Below are 13,852 nucleotides of genomic sequence, written 5' to 3'. Positions count from 1 at the left end.
AAGCCATGTTGTCGGCATGAACTGACAAGATCCTTGAACTGCTCCCAACATTGGAAGAATGTCTCATCTTCCTTTTGGGTGAAGTTCATGATCGACTTTCTGATGGTGCTCATCTTATGGTACGGGAAGAATTTCTTTATAAACTCCCATATCATGTCGTTCCATCTGCCAATGGATTGTGGTCTTAGTGAATGCAATTAAGTCTTAGCTTTTTCTTTTAAGGAGAAGGGAAAGAGTTTCAGCCTAATCATGTCCTCAGGCACGTTTGAAAAGTATAAAGAGGCTATTTTCTCATCAAACTCTTTCATGTGTAGATATGGATTTTCATATTCAAGTCCATGGAACTTCAGAAGGAGTTGGATCACCCCAAGTTTAATATTCATATTTCCCGCATTGTTTAAAAAAATTATGAAGGAAGGTGTGCTCATCCCCGCCAGTTGTAAATAATCTTGTAAAGTATGAGGCAGGGCTTCCTCAATTGGGTGTTAAGGTTGATGTACAGCCATAACTTTTACTGACTTAGAGGATCTTAAGTGATGTCTAATCCAGTGATGGATAGCCAACCCTTCAACTATCCTCCTTCACTTAAGAGACGTCGAGTGTTATCGTGAACCTACTTGGGTATAAAACACTCACAACCCTTAAACAACTAGACAAAACTAAACCTAAGAAAAAGAAAACTAAATAAAGCAAATAAGAAATCTAGAAAAGATAAGAGAGAGTTGGAGAGAAGTTACCCGATTAGGATTGTTATGTTAGGGTTCTACAAAATAGAAAACCAAAGTTAAATTCTAAACAAATTCAGAAAAATCCTAACCTAGAAATAAAACAAAAAAATAAACCTAATTCTAATACTAATTAATCTCAAAAAAATGCAGCCATAGTTCTTTGCAACGGTGCAAAAAACTTTTTCGCAACCCCAAGTGTAGTGTCGTGATGTAGTAATAACTTGGTGAGACCGAGGTCGAATCTATAGGGACTAATCTTATACATTTTTGAAAATAACTAGAGCTAGAATTAGAAGAATATCTAAATTAGAAATCTGGAATAAAGGAGAGTAATTGTGAATAAAGTTGATGAAAACTCATAAATTTAAAGGTGAGAACTAGGGTGCCAAGGATCCACTTGTAGCGATCAAGAAGCTACCTTACTTGATTCAAGAGACACGATTGGAATCAGAGTCTTATCTTATCCAACTGGAAGAAGAGATGATTAAATCTCTAAACTTTTCATTGAATTAGCCTCAATGGATGAGGATTGTGAAGATTTAGAAGGAATTCCATCACCCTACCATGCCCAGGCGACGATGGTGAACAACAAGATTTACCAATCTCACAATCTCGTATAAGAAAAGAAGATATTCAAAGCTATCGTAGTGTTTATTGTAATTTGAGTTACAACAAACCATATAAAACTGAAAATATTCTTTAAATCAACGAGAAATCGATGAAGTTTAATATAAATAAGAATTAAAGCAAGACAACATCAGCCTTAGCAAAGATGCACTACGCTAAAATCTCAAATTTACGACGGAGCAGATTCGTCGCAAAACCAAATAAATGACGGATTTTGTCCATCGCTTGGTTTGTGGTTATTTAAATCCGTACCATCGTAGATTACTGATAGATTTTATCTATCGCATAAATAAAAAAAATCCATTGCTATAATTCGAAAAAACCCACCTGAATTATTCGTCATTAAAAATATTAGCGACGGATACGGTCCGTCGCTAATATATATGAAGAGCGACGGACCTTAAAACCATTGTTGATTTTCAACTTCTTCAGAAATTAACGAATATCTGTGAATAAAAAAATCATCAGATTTGTTTGTTTTGTTTTGTTTTTTTAAAAAAAATAAATCCTGATAGTCATTCAAAAAATAATTCACACAATTGTTTAATAAGAATCCTATTTATAAAATTGCTAACAACTCGATTCAGTAAAGAGGAAATGGCCTAAGTGGGGCTAACCCAAACAGCAATTCCCATAGTTTCAAGTTGGACATGAAACATGGAATTGCAAAGAGAGTTTGGTTGTCGCTATGTCCTACATCCACTATGGTCTAATTTCTACATATTTCATTGCAATATAGTAAACTTGCAATTTGGTTCAACCAACCGCTCAAAGCTCTCTAACATGTTATTAATTGAGATTGCAGGAACTAATGCCCAAATGCACTTTTAGTTAGATGATAAGTAGAAGAGGCAAATAAATCACTCAATTAAATACATACATCAACAAGATTTTACTGTTTATCCATTCAGCTAAGACATTTATAAGGCCATCCTACATATACCTGAAAGGAAATAAATTGTCAAAGATAAAACTGAATATTTCTAACTTAATCAGTTGTCATATAAACATCACGGGTCGGTGAAATTAATGACCGCACTTAACTGCTTTCGACTACCAAAAGAGAATGGATCTCATCAGAATGAAATACACAGGGCGGAGTCCCGACTGGCATCCAAAAAGTAAAATTCTAAAATCCCATTACGAATAGGTGCTGGGATTCACACTACATCGTTACTCAAAGTCACCCTCCAATAAATAAACCATGCAAAGAACATAGAAGAGATGAAAGAGGCTATATACCTAAGAGATGGAACCCAAAATCATGGTCAAATCACTGATGATAGGTATTTCCAAAGGCCCCTCCATATTACACACCTACTCAAAAGACACCAACACCATACACTAGTTAAGAAAAAAGATTTAGAACATTCAATTCAAGTACTAAAACTTCAAATTTCTGCTTTCATTTGTTCTACATCTACTTCGTTACTTTCTTTTTTCTTTTCTTTTTTCAGTTGAAAGATAATGAAAACATTATTGTGAAACAACTTTGGAAAGAAAGAAAAGCTAGACAGTTGGAACACCACTTATCATGTCATGAGAGGCATGCCACAAAATAGAAATAACTGGAAAATAGATGAAATACCCCAAGCTTATAAACTCCGTAATGTTGACATCGGGTGCAAGAACAAGCTATCATGAGGTGGGTCCAATTGCATAGTTGCTCTAGCCCATTAGGTGCAAGAACAAGCTCGTTAGGTGCGTCAAAATGTTAGAAATAGGTAGTCTTCTTCGAAAAATGTCACCAAGTTTTTTGGCTATCCAATGGTTTCATAAATTGTGGCCACCTGACAGCTAGACTGGCCTAATTTTAGCACTGAAGCATCTACATGCTTGCTCTTACTGGTTGACAGCTTTGAACCCATGCCCACATTTCATGCTAGCACATATGGTGGGATGTAAAAGGCCAGATTTGTATATGCGTGTGCCTTAGTAAAGCTCCCAATCATCATTATCATCTAACCCTTGTCCTAATTAATTGGGGTTGGCTAAATGAATTCTGAAACAGAAATCAACTTTGTTAGCTATCAAAACTTCTAGAAACTTGAAATATTTCTTTTAACCAATCATTTCTAGAAACTTGAAATATTAGGTTTTTTCAGGTACACTTAAGCCACAGGCTAATGATTGTTTCATTCTCAGCAACTCCAAGATGATGATGATGATGACAATGATGATGATGTTTAAATAGTAACATTAACTTCCTTTAAGAAGTACAACCATAATTACTTGCCAATGAATAGCCGCAACGACAAAAATTGTTACTTGACGGACATCTGGTGGAAGATGCAATAACAACAAAACAACAACAACATAGGTTATAGACTATGCATGTCATTACATGTTGTATACATGATGGAGTCTAGCTTGAAATTAAAGAATATGAACAAGAGAATAAGAAAATTTTATCAAAAAATGGAAAAAAAAAAAGGAGAATCTGACATAAAATATTTTTGAAGTGGAAGTTCAGGGGTGAGTTGAACATTCGAGTCATATGAGACTCGGTTGATATACCCATGTCTGGCCTAGACAGCCCCATTTGATTTGTTTGGCTAGCCTCTCCTTTCCAAATCCCTCCTAAATCTCTCATATCATATTTCTCTCCCTTAATCTCTCTTTTTGCAAATAAGCATTTTAAGGATACTGTGATTTCCATGCCACCTACTAGGGTGTACACGAACCGAGCTAGCTCGGTTAGCTCGCTCGACTCGGCCCGACTCGAAATTGAGTTCGATCCGAGTCGGACCGTTTTTTATAGCTCAAAAATGAGTTCAAGCTAAGTTCAAGTTGACCCCAGCTCGACTCGACTATATAGATATATATATATATATATATATATATATATAAGTAAAAACCCTAAATCTCATTCCCCTTTTCAAAACAAAGCTACCCGACCCCAGTGCTCTCTCCCTGCTCCCTCTCTCCCTGACCTGACCTTGCTTGTCTGACACCCCTCACCTCTCTCTCTCTCATCCCTCTCCCTGCTCATCCCAGACCCCTCACCTCTCTCTCTCTCTCTCTCTCTCTCTCTCTCTCTCTTTCTCTCTCTCGTCCCTCTTCATTACAACCGTTGGTGCAACAATCCATTCAATAGCTCCATCGGCCAAATCATCCATCCATTCACATTTCCTCACTCATGATTCCAAGAAAAAGACTTTTTTTTTCATTTGATGATTCTACCCATTGGGTTGGGAGTTGGACGCATCTCATTTCGGTGGAATCTATGCCATTCTTGATAAGAGACCAATGGCCAAGATCATCATCAAATCAGGTGGGGCATTTGATTCTCCTCTTTCTTTTTCAACCATCATTCCATTATAGTTTCTGTTGCTGCATCTTTTTTTTCCTCAGCCCAATCCTTAGAAGAGCCACGTGAGTTTCTATTCACATCTAACCCTACATTCTCTCTCTCTCTCTCTCTCTCTCTCTCTCTCTCTCTCTCTCTCTCATACTAGAAAGCTCGAAGCTCGAAACTCGCTCGAACTCGACTTGAACTAGTCCGATTGATAATTGAGCCAAGCTCGAGCTGGAGATGTTAGCTTGGTCACCGAGCTGAGCTAAGTTCGAGATGGGTGTGCCTGGTGACCGAGCCGAGCCAAGCTGAGGCTAGCTCGACTCGATTCGGCTCGATGTACACCCCTACCACCTACACTCTCTATTAGTTTCACAAACTCATGTTAGAATATTATCCCGATAAAGAAAATATTTAAATAATAAAAAACCTTGGATCAAATCAACTCAAATAAGTGCTAAATATTTAAATAATCAAAGGTTTGAAATAGACTTGTCCATATGAATTCAGGGCCCATTTAGTTGACGCCGATAAATTAGCTCGGCGGAAATTCACTATTCAACCCAACAAATTATTGGAAAGTCCTATGTTTAGTAGCCATTCACCATGTGTCATCTGCTTCCTCGATCAGTTTTTTCAGCTCATGTTATGATGTGAGGTGAATAATGAGCATAAAAAACAGTTGGGATTAAATGACTACCATGGAACCTTCTTAGGTCACACAAAAGTTTTAGATCATGCTGAGATTTGTGTTCTCCCTTCATCTTAGTAGGACTAACATTATAAATGGGTTGGATGGCAGATAAACACCATTGTCGACGTTAGGAAGGTTTCATTAGTGCACTGTTTTCTCTGATGTGACCCACTTAAGTTTTGGATATACTTGATTTTCAATTCAAGTCCCTAAAATGATATGGTAAAACAGATGAACATAAAAAACAAACTATTTTTGGTGCATGGACCTGAAGCCCATACTGTCAACAGTTTGGATAAGTCAATAATGGGCCCCACTTTTAAAAAACTGAAAACTCTAGTGCATGTATCCAAGCTCTCCCTCCTCTGTCTGCAGAGTGTGTTTGTTGGGGGACAGGCACTTAGAAATTGTACATATGAAAAATATTAACTAAGTAAAACCAACTTGTGGAACCTATTGTAGCCAAGTCTGTGTACCAAAATAAGATTGGTTGAGCAATCCTAACCTCTGTGTTGGAGAGAGTGGTTTGTTGAAACAGGACCATCTGATGTTTTTCAATTTTTACTGTCCAATAGATGTCTACCAATGCACTATTTTTCTTGGTGTGGCATACCTTATGCTTATTTTGACCAATTGTTTTGCTCTTTAAACATCATGACAGATTACATAAATAGATTATAAAAACATCATGACAGATTACAATGAATATATGTAATAACAATTACCACTTAAGTTTTGGATATACTTGATTTTCAATTCAAGTCCCTAAAATGATATGGTAAAACAGATGAACATAAAAAACAAACTATTTTTGGTGCATGGACCTGAAGCCCATACTGTCAACAGTTTGGATAAGTCAATAATGGGCCCCACTTTTAAAAAACTGAAAACTCTAGTGCATGTATCCAAGCTCTCCCTCCTCTGTCTGCAGAGTGTGTTTGTTGGGGGACAGGCACTTAGAAATTGTACATATGAAAAATATTAACTAAGTAAAACCAACTTGTGGAACCTATTGTAGCCAAGTCTGTGTACCAAAATAAGATTGGTTGAGCAATCCTAACCTCTGTGTTGGAGAGAGTGGTTTGTTGAAACAGGACCATCTGATGTTTTTCAATTTTTACTGTCCAATAGATGTCTACCAATGCACTATTTTTCTTGGTGTGGCATACCTTATGCTTATTTTGACCAATTGTTTTGCTCTTTAAACATCATGACAGATTACATAAATAGATTATAAAAACATCATGACAGATTACAATGAATATATGTAATAACAATTAAACTAGATGTTTGTACACTGTAGATAATCCACCATAAAGTAAAAAAGAAAAAAAAAAAACCTCATTTATAACTTGAATGCTTGTGTGAAGCATCTAAATCATTTCCGGCATTTGGTTTGTGCTTCATAAACCATTCCAAGGCAGCCTCAAGATCAACTTTCTCTCTCTACATTAAATGAGATCTTGTCACACAATATGCACGTTCCCAAACTAATAAAAAATAATGAAGAAATAAAAATAATTGGAAGCATGCAGAGTGTGGCTGAGGTAAAATAAAAGTTGCGTGAGAAATACTGATAACAACTGCTACAAACAAAGAAAAAGCATACTTCATTCTGGAATGTACAAAAGTATCAAACTTAAGATTGACATTCTCCTTCTCTAAGGTCGCAATAACAGCTTTTAAACTACTCTTAGCAGGTTCCTCTGTTTCTTCTTCCAAGTCTCTTCTAATCAACTTAGATTGTAATCATTCCATCTCTGATACTTTATCATTTAGTTCGATGCATAGTTCCTTCACCTCCAATTCTCCATAGATGTCTGCAAGTTCAGAAATCTCATAGTAGATATCAAGGCTAAAAAGGGTAAGAAATTTCTTTACTTAAATTGCACCCATTGAGACTACAGAAAATTTGTTCATCAACGTTCTGAAGTATCTGTTGACTCTATATATCAAATTCAGCTCATTCAGATCTTGTTCCCTCATCATGTGCAAGTTGTGTTGACTCACACTATGTAGCTGACTTAAGTTTGAAATATATTTCATCCCTATCTCAATGATGGATTTGTGATACCGTGCAAACTAGCTAGTAGAGCTTCACATTCTAAAGTGCTGTATTGAAATGAATGACACCATACGTCATCAATTAAAAGGAGAGTACCATCAGGTCCCTTTCCAAATTCTTACTTTGTGTCCACTAGTATCAGACCATGTTCCAAAGCCACACACTGCAAGTAACAAATAACGAGGCACAATGAATGATAGTGGAAGGTGAGATTATGAAGTTAACTTTAATAACAGATTTGAGGCTACAGTTATATGCTAATGGCAACATCAATATTCATGTCATGTTGATAAAGAAAAGAATCCATGTGCTACTCTAAGGTTTCCAAGAAGAGAACTATTCCCTGCAACCTTCTCATTCATTAATTTGTAGATAAGTCATTCATCTCATTACCCAATGGCCTAACTCAGATGGAGTTAATAAAAGTGATCACATACAAAAGATTTATTTACTTAAACCAAGTAGTAACCACCCATGTGAATGTTGGTTGGGATCACTTGAGAGATCATTGGATATGCCCAGATAATATAAACCCAATAGATAACACATCATAAACCCACATAACTAGGCTTCACAAGTTTTAGATGAGAGGAGAGGATGTAACCATTCTGCCTTTTGGGTTTGATTGTATAGATGGAAGTGCTGGTTTTTCTGTGAATTCTGATTTACCAGTTAGATCAGTAGATTATTTTTTTTGTTCCATTTGTACAAAACCATTTTCAAGCCAAAAATTAGTCTTATTTTCTCCTTTACCTACCCTTTTGGAGGTCACCATTCACACCTACATTAACAATCATTACATTCACTGCTATATTATTGTCAATCTTAGAAACAGTGGCAAAACCATGGCCCCCAATGAGTGGCCAACCCTGCACAAAAATCAGGCTATCCACTCATCAAGGCTACTTGTTGCGGCCCACATGACTGTGCAGCTTCAATGTCCCATATATGTGCCAAGTCAGCATGCGTGGGGGCATGGAGTGGTTTATCAGGCCAAGTCCCATACAGATTTCAAGGAAAATGAATGCCCTGAACAACTCACTTGCTCTGCAATGAATGTAATTCCCCCATGATTGAACATTTCATACGTCTCGTGCCCATGATAGGATTGAAAGGCTACCAGGTTCTTTGATAGGCATAATAGACAGATATTGCCCATGATGCTACAAGCAATAACAAAGAAACCCATCATGCCACATTAAACATGTATAGGGTTGAAACACAATGTTGATTACCTAGTCACAATAGTTCACAGCAGAAAATACAGTAATAAGCCTAACATCATCATGTTCCATCTTATTGCCCTCATCTTTCACTTCACGGATCAAACAATTAGATCTGCCATACATACTTCATGGCAGAGAGCGTATTTATCTAAAATAAGAGCACATGATATCACTAGGCAGGTGACCATACAAGCTAACAATAACATAACTGAATCATAAAGCAATCTTGATGCAATAGACTTCTTGATGCACAATGGTTACCAATGGATGGATGGGCATGAATCATGATCAACCTGAAATCCAGATCTCAATTCTTTGAGAACAGATTAATGCAATAATTTCAAAACAAAAGCATAGTCTTAAGAAAAATCCCGCCTTCTCTCAGGAAATTCAACAAATAGCTAATGTACAATTCGTAACCCCAATTTTCGACTGAATTGGAAGAGAATATGGACGGATTTACCTGCAAGAACCTGACGCTCGGGATGATGGAGGGGTTATGAAAAAACCATATCCCCTGATTCTCCTGAAATCAGCAAATCCATCTAGGATCCACTACCAGATCGACAATGGAAATGAGTGCAACGAGAACAGGTGCAGCGAGTTCCTGTCGGCGACAATGGGGCAAAAATGATGGGGTTTGGACGGTGTTGAAAAGTTTTGATTGGGGATGGGTTAGGGCCGGCATTGCTTAGAGAGGTGGAGAAAGAACAAGAGTCACAATGAGTGAGGGAGAGAGCCAGAGCGAGAGTAGGAGGGAACACGAGAGAGGAAAAGACATCGAAAGAGGTTTCAGAAATGCCTCTTTCGAAATGAGTTTTTGATTCACATCCAAACAATGTGAGCTTAACACCAAATTATATAATAAACTAAGTTTTCGGCCATACATATAAGGGTTCATTTACCAGATGGTTAAGATTGTATAATATGGGTACAAGGTAAATATTAACCATCTACAAGAGGACCCACTATTTGGATGGTCTGGATAACTTTATATCATTTCCACTAGTGACCACATAAATCACCACCATTTTACATTGGACCCAAAACTAACACATTTAAAACAAAAAACTAACACCATAGGGCGCACAACGTGAGCTTTTACATAGTGTAAGTGTGTCTTTTATTGTGACGGGTAGAGCCCATGGTTCTAAAATCTAGGCCATTGGTTACTTGACTCCATATGTGTATTGGCCATATATAAAGAATTTCATCGATAGAATGATCTTAACTATATTCGTGGCCTGCAATAGACGGTTAAAAATGAAAAAGAGCATAATGTCCTATGATTGGAAGGTGGAATCTTCACAAATGCAGGGCCATGGTTTGGTGATCCAAACTATTGATATGATGAGATGCACGGTTGATGATCCAAAGAACGAGGTAGATCCAAAGTTCAAGTGGACCCCACCACAAAAAACAGTGGGGGACAATGACACCCACTGTTGAAGCCTTCCTAGGGCCCACCATGATGTTTATTTGAGATATAATTTGTTCATAAGTTAACAAAACCATGAATGAAGGGAAAACACAAATATCAGCCTAATCAAAAACTTTTATAGCCCACGAGAAATTTTCAATGGTAGGCATTCAATCCTCACTTATTTTTTTATTATGTTAGCAAGTTTCCGTGCAATTTTGATCTAAAAATTTGTCCCAATTTGGAAATCTGATCCATTCAATCTGTTCTATTTATTAAGATATTTAATTTGATTGGTCACTCATCCCGATTGAGTTTCGGATGAGAAAGATATTGGACGGACAAGATTGCTCAATAATATGATGGGCCATATCTTGCGATTCAACAATCAGATTTGAATAAAATTTAATCCAAACATATGAAGTCATTTACTTTTCAATTTGGACTAATCAGATGTCCAAAATCTATGTAGATTTAGATAAAATGATCATGCCCACATAAAGTGTTTTGGACAAGTTTGATTCATTTTAGATCTAAATGAGTTGAATTTTGTTCTGATTCATTTTAAATCTAAATGAGTTGAATTTTGTTCTATCCTAATTAGCACATTCTGGACATACCTGACTGTTCAGATCAATTTTAGAATGGCTTGATGATAAAATTTGATAATCTCATCATTATGAGTTATTCTTGCAATTACACTTCATTATACGAGGGTATCATTTTTTTTTTAATTACCGGTGAACTTGTGCGTATGCATAAATAGCTGGTGGTTTTTTTTTTTTTTTTTTTTATACAAGCGAATTTATCAGTTTATTCAAACTTCTCAAAATTTTCAAGAAGCTAATTTTTTTTCAACTCCTCAGCTTTCTTTTTTTAAGTGACAAAATTTTCTAAAAAATCTCGGTGTTATTTTAAATCTCGAAAAAAAAAATCAAAATTTTAATTTTTCTCAAACATTGTAAATTTTTTTATTTAAATTATAATTATTTTAAACTTCTTAATTTTCCTTTTCGTAATGTTAGTTTTTTTATATAATCAAAATATCAATTTTTTCTTCAAAATTTCTATATTTTTCGAACTTCTGCATTTTCTTTATCAAAATGTCTTTCTTTTTTCAAACTTCTCAATATTTCTTTCAAACTCTTTTTGATTTTATTTTATTTTTAATATCATTTTTCTTAACAAACTTTTCAAAATTTCAAAATACAAAATCTCATTTTCTTTTTAAAAATCTCATACCCCTTTATCTAAAATCCATTTTTTCTTTATATATATATATATATATATATATATATATATATATATATATATATATATATATATATATAATATATATAGAGAGAGAGAGAGAGAGAGAGAGAGGATGGGACAAAAGTGATTTACGATGGACCATGATTCGTCACAAAAGCAAAAAATATCTGTCACTGATTGTTTTCAAGTTTGGATCTTAGGCACTACTTTGCAATGGACCAAAATCTGTCACAATGTCTTAATTTGCGACTGACTAAATCCGTCGCAAATTCCATTTTAGAGACGGATTTTGCTCCGTCGCTAAATCCTGCCAACCAACGTAATTTTCGTAAAAGGGTTGTGCCCAATGGACTAAATTCATCATTAAACTAAATTGTTTTTTGACAACAGATGAAATCCGTCGCAAATTCACAATTTTGGCATAGTGAGGTTTAGTTAACCATAGACATGATTAAATCAAAATCTCTTAAATAAAACATAAAAACTACTAAGAAAGAAGAAGAAAAATGCTTGGTGGCGGCTCTCAACCATTTTACTCTATTCCTTAAAACCCTAGAAGATACTTTGGAACGTCCTAGGGACTCCTATTTATAGTTGTGGAGCTCCACCTTTTGTACCGTCTTGCAAATTTTACAAACCGACCTTGGATTTATGCAATTCTGTTACGCTTCAATCGGACCGAAGTCGTGTTTGAAATTTATGTGTAGAGTATTTAGGTCGGACCAAGTCCAACAAAAATCTTAAGCTAACGTTGGCTTCGGTCGGACCAAATTAAGCCTAAAATCCTGATTTCTTGCTGGATAGTTTTCTGCGATTTCGATTGAACCGAAGTTGGCTCGGGTCCGACTGAAGTTGCCTTAGGTCAGACTGAATTAGAATATGAAAATCATGATTCTTGCTTGACTGTTTTGTGAGTCGGACCAAAGTTGGCTTAGGTCAGACCGAATTGTCTATTTTTTCTTTTGTTTAACTTGTGCTTTCGGTAGTCTTTTCTTCATCCTTTGCACTTGCTTTTCTTGGATATTAGGCATGTGAATTCTTCATTAATAACTTCCAATTCACAAAACCTTTGTGATCTTTTGAGCATTAAATCACCGCTTTTACCCTCATTTTTTAATCAAGCTCTCAAATTCACCTGGTAAGAGAAACATGTATGAATATAGTGATTAAGCATAAAGGACGAGAGAGGTGACCAAATTCCTTTATGAATCTTCTGTAAAATTTGGCGTGTCTTAAGAAGGATCACATGTCTCATATGCTCTTAGGTGGAGATAGGTTAGAAATAAGATCAATTTTAGCCTTATCTACCTCAATTCCCTTGGATGAGATGATATGTCCAAGAACAATTCCCTTACGAACCATAAAATGACACTTCTCCCAATTTAGTACCAAATTCTTTTCCTCACATCACTTCAGCATATTTTTCAGATTTTCAAAATATAAGGATGGACCAAAGATAGAGAAGTCGTCCATGAAGACCTCTAAATATTGCCCCACTATGTCAGAAAATATACTCAACATGTATCGCTGAAAAGTAGCGGGGGCATTATACAGTCTGAATGGCATCCTTCGGTTAGCAAAGGCGTCAAAGGGGCATGTGAATGTTGTCTTTTATTGATCTTCAAGGGCTATCTCTATCTGATTGTAGCCTAAATATCCATCAAGGAAGAAATATTAAGAATGACCAGCTAGCCTCTCCAAGATTTGATTAATGAAGGGCAAAGGCAAGTGGTCCTTCCTCGTAATGGTATTCAACTTTCTGTAGTCAATGCACATTCTCCAATTAGTAGTAACTCTAGTTTGCATGAGTTCATTATTGGCATTGGATACGATGGTGATTCCGGACTTCTTAGGAACTACCTGAGTTGGACTCACCTATTGGCTATCGGATATGGGGTATATGATACCGATATCCAACAACTTAAGTATTTCGGCCTTATCCACTTCCTTCATGTCTGAATTTAATCGGTGTTGTAGTTGTCAGGAGGTCTTCGCATTATCCTCAAGATGAATGTAGTGAGTACAAATCAAAGGGTCAATTCCCTTGAGGTTCGCAATCAACCATCTAAGGTCTCCTTTATACTCAATGAGAGTAGATATAAGCATATTCTCCTGTTCTTACTCAAGGTGGGAAGAAATCATCACCGACTATGTCTCATCTTGACCTAAATAGACATATTTAAGATCAAAGGGTAAAAGTTTTAGGTCAAGCTTCGGTGCTTTGAGGCTAGATGGTAGAGGTACTACATTAGTTTAGGGTAATTCTTTAAATTGTGGCCTCCACCAGTTAACTTCAAGTACTGGCATAACATCAAGCATAACATCTATCTCCTTAATCATGTCATCATCTAAATTAGGGGAGTGGGCCAAGCATGTCTTTAGAGTATTAGAGTATAGAGTCAAAAGTGCTCTATCTTCCACGAAAGAATTGATTATGTTAATGTCGTGGGTATCATCATCATCTTCTAACTGTTTGTTCATATTGAAAAGATGTTGAGCTCCAATGTCATATTTTCGAAAGATAGATTCATAATCTCATTCCT

At 36.1% G+C, this 13,852-nt stretch overlaps 1 long non-coding RNA gene and 1 other non-coding gene across 2 annotated transcripts; one reads left to right on the top strand and one right to left on the bottom strand.

Annotated features, from left to right (window-relative positions):
• On the top strand, window positions 1–107 carry LOC131238386 (small nucleolar RNA R71). Its single transcript, XR_009167790.1, has one exon. It is a non-coding gene; the product is annotated as a small nucleolar RNA R71 (small nucleolar RNA).
• A 6,883-nt stretch (window positions 108–6,990) lies between these two features.
• On the bottom strand, window positions 6,991–9,363 carry LOC131229005 (uncharacterized). The gene is made up of 3 exons (XR_009163124.1): window positions 9,099–9,363; window positions 7,506–7,572; window positions 6,991–7,164 (listed from the first exon to the last, which is right to left on the bottom strand). It is a non-coding gene; the product is annotated as an uncharacterized LOC131229005 (long non-coding RNA).
• Window positions 9,364–13,852: the final 4,489 nt, after the last annotated feature.

This window comes from Magnolia sinica, chromosome 2 (assembly GCF_029962835.1).
Source record: "Magnolia sinica isolate HGM2019 chromosome 2, MsV1, whole genome shotgun sequence".
In the NCBI taxonomy this organism is placed as follows: Eukaryota; Viridiplantae; Streptophyta; class Magnoliopsida; order Magnoliales; family Magnoliaceae; genus Magnolia; species Magnolia sinica.
This window is presented reverse-complemented; position numbering and strand designations above follow the sequence as displayed.